This window comes from Tupaia chinensis, unplaced genomic scaffold, assembly GCF_000334495.1.
Source record: "Tupaia chinensis unplaced genomic scaffold, TupChi_1.0 Scaffold140684_1, whole genome shotgun sequence".
NCBI classification, from domain to species: domain Eukaryota; kingdom Metazoa; phylum Chordata; class Mammalia; order Scandentia; family Tupaiidae; genus Tupaia; species Tupaia belangeri.
In genome coordinates this window covers 60,992-64,481 of record NW_006200554.1, presented here as the reverse complement: position 1 = coordinate 64,481, position 3,490 = coordinate 60,992, and the positions used below count along the sequence as shown (strand labels likewise).

Sequence of the window (3,490 nt, the reverse complement as noted above, 5' to 3'; positions counted from 1 at the left end):
GAAAGTGAAATGTTATCTCTGCTTGGTACTTTAATCCATGGCAGATTGGGAATAGATGAATAATGTCTCTGAGAAGTCTGTTTAATTTTTGGACCTGATTAAAATCAGTTTCAGGGAAAAAAATCTAAGGCTAATTAATAAATATATAAATAAAAAAGGAAGATAGATAGCAGTTGCTGTTCTGAATCCTCTGCAGAACACTGTTTAATGGTGTAACTATTTCCAAACTCTTTCTCATATTTTAGATAACTACTTATGACAACTGCAGAAATGATTTCAAATACAAATATACTTTGCCAATATACAACAATAAAACTGCAAAACCATTTAAAAACTTATTGCCATGCTTAGGATTATGCTAAGTTTAACTATGGACCCTATACATGGAATATTTGAGAAATTTAGTTCCTTTTAATAAAAGTTGTCTATGGGTGACAGCATGAAAGGAAAAGGCTTTTCTGCCCATATCCTTAAGTAAACTGAATTCCTGTGCAGTCAGAATAAAGAAGGATCAAAGCACCAAGGCTAAAGACAAGTCAGTTGTGACACCTGCTATATAAACAACAACAGTGTCTCCTAATCCATTCTACACACCATTAATTCCCATCCCTGCCTCAGTTTCTATTGCTGGTCAGAGGTCTGGAGATGGAAATGGATGGCTCCTCGGAGCTAGGGCCAGTTTCTGGGGTCCTTGTATTGGGGGCTTGTAAGTGAAGCAGGGGCAGTGGTGCCCCTGCCTCAGTGTCCCTTGCTAACCAGTGGTCTGGAGATTGAAGTGGAGGGCTCCTGAGAGCCAGGGTCAGCATCTAAAAGGCCTGGGATCCTTGTCTTGGGAGCTTGAAAGTAGAGCAGGGGCAATGGTTCCTCTGCCTCAATTTCCCTTGCTGGCCAGAGGTCTGAAAATGGTAATGGAGGGCTCCTGAGATCAAGAGACAGTCTCTACATGTCCTAGGGTCCTTGTCTTGGGAGTTTGGAAGTGGACCAGGGGCAATGGTGCCCCTGTCTCTGTTTCCCTTGCTGGCCAGAGATCTGGAGTTGGAAATGGTGGAATTCTGAGAGCAATAACCAGTCTCTAAAGGGACTGGGGCCCTTATCTTGGGAGCTTGGATGTGGTGCAGTGGCAGTGGTGACCCTGCCTCAGTTTTTCCTGCTGGTCAGAGGTCTGCAGTTAAAAATGGAGGGATCCTGAGAGCAAGGACCAGCCTGTGGTTGGGATTCGAGTTTAACAGGGCAAAATAGAATACAAGTCTATCAAAACATATTTGGATGGCACAAGAAATCTCTGACCTCAGGCCTTCAGTGCTGAACAAAACCTCAAGGCATAAGAAATGCAAATATTCCAGTCAAGTGGGAAACAAGAATGTTTCTTTCCCATTTAGTCATCCTCTGAGCTCTCAGCAGAGCGTTCATCTGTAGCCATTTTCCAATTTGTGCATTTATTTGTCCTCTCCTGCATTTCATTATAGGAATATGAACTTTTTTCTCTTTCTTAATCCTTTTGGTTTTCAGAGTGTTTCCTTGTTTTCTTCAGAACTGCTGGATGCTGAATTATTTGATTGGGAGGTGTCATTTTCTGCCTTTAAGAATAAAGCAGATTTTTTGAGAGACATTTTCCTTTTGCTTAAGTGGTTCTTTATTTTTTCTGGTAGTAGACCTTTCAGTTTCTTTCCTGAGAATTCACTTGAGGAACATGCTGCTATATCTATGGCTTCTTTTATGTTTTTCTTCTTTCTTGTGTGACTTTTTTCAGCTTTCTTTTTTATTAGCACTTTCCAAAGGTTGTTTTATTACTGCTTCTATTTAAACAAAAATAACACTCAGAACAGAAAAATTGAAAAATGCAAAGAACATTAGATAAAAATAAATCATAAACTAACCATTCAAGGTAACAACTGATAATGTAATACATTAAAAAATAAATAAATAAAATTAAACTCTTCACTACTTTCCCCTGTACATATGAAAAAAATTGCTTTTAACCAGAAATTTGTACTTAATATTTCTGCTACCATACATATTTTTTTGTGGAGGTTAACATGAGCCTAAATATAAATGAATGATTTCATTCTCTCATGTGAATATATTTTCTCCATTATCACCAAATATTGGATACATAAGATATCTCCAAGTTTTGAGTCCTAAATGATGACTTCCGTTAGAACTCCTTTGGAAGTTCTCTTAATTCTTCTGGAATTAAATCCTTGAAATTAAAATGTTGGATGAAGGAATATGTTTTTTTTTTCTTTACTCCAAATGATTTTATTATTATAATTACTCCTTATACATTCAATCACTATACCAAACTTATATTGTAAAAAGACTTTACCCAACATGAAATACACCTCAGTCTAACCCAGTTGAGAATACTATACAGGTCATCATCAACACATAATAAACCATACCTGAGTCCCACAAATTTCTTACCTCTCTATTTTTCCCCCAAAATTCCTTTTTCTATATTCTTCCCCTCCCCCACTCTTTTTCCACTTTGTCCCTAGTTTCCATAACAATTTTTGATGCTTTAATATCCTCTAGTCTTTCATTCTTTACAATTGTGTAGACAGTCAGTATATATTAAGTGGAGGAACACAATGTCTCTGTTTCATAGCCTGTCTTGCTTCACTCAGCAATAAATCTTCCATATTCATTTACTTTTTAATCAAATGTCATTTTTTATGACTGAATAGTAGTCCATGGAGTATATATGCCACAATTTCTCAGTTCATTTGTTTATGGACATTTGGGTTGGTTCCATGTCTTACCAATAGTGAATAACTCCTCAATAAATATAGATGTGCAAGTGCTTTTCTGACTAAGCATATTTTATCGGATTACTTTTATGTATTGTGTTTGTGGGATTCATGGGTAGATGCTTTAATCGCTGATGATATTTTGCTGATCACTACTCTCTGTTTCATGTTCTTCAGGGTATAACTCTTTATAATCACTGTGATTCCATCTGTTGGACATGTTAGTTTTGTAATCATATGACTTCTTCTTCCAAGATTTAGCTGTTAGAATATTATCCTTCAATGTCCCAGAAATTTAATTCTTTGGCATTCAATAGTCTCTTTCACTTCCTTCATCAAAAATCTTCACTAAACTTCTGGCTTGAAGTTTGGGAAGCATTTTTCGTTTGGTCCCCCAGTAAGCATATTCTGTTTCTCCAGTTATCTTTTTTTCCACATATCTGCTTCTTCCTGAATCTTATTGTGAGCATCTGTGTGCCAAATGACATTCCTTGGGAGGACTTTTCCCAAAGGAATGCAGGGCATTCTTCAATCTCTTGACCCATGCAATACAGCATCATATGGGCAGTTGCATAGTTTCTAGGAAGCAAAACATAAAAACCTTGATTCCCAATAAGTATTTTGCTTTGGAGTCTTTCAACTTTTTAAAATTTTATTTTAATTTCTTTTATACATTCAATTGCATATGTAACTTAGCTTATAAAGTGAATGCTTCAACATGAATACATTTCTCATTAGTC

The 3,490-nt window shown here is 36.4% G+C and overlaps 1 pseudogene; it reads right to left on the bottom strand.

Annotated features, from left to right (window-relative positions):
- Positions 1 to 1,375: 1,375 nt before the first annotated feature.
- Positions 1,376 to 3,275, bottom strand: LOC102496222 (uncharacterized protein NKAPD1-like; annotated as a pseudogene).
- Positions 3,276 to 3,490: the final 215 nt, after the last annotated feature.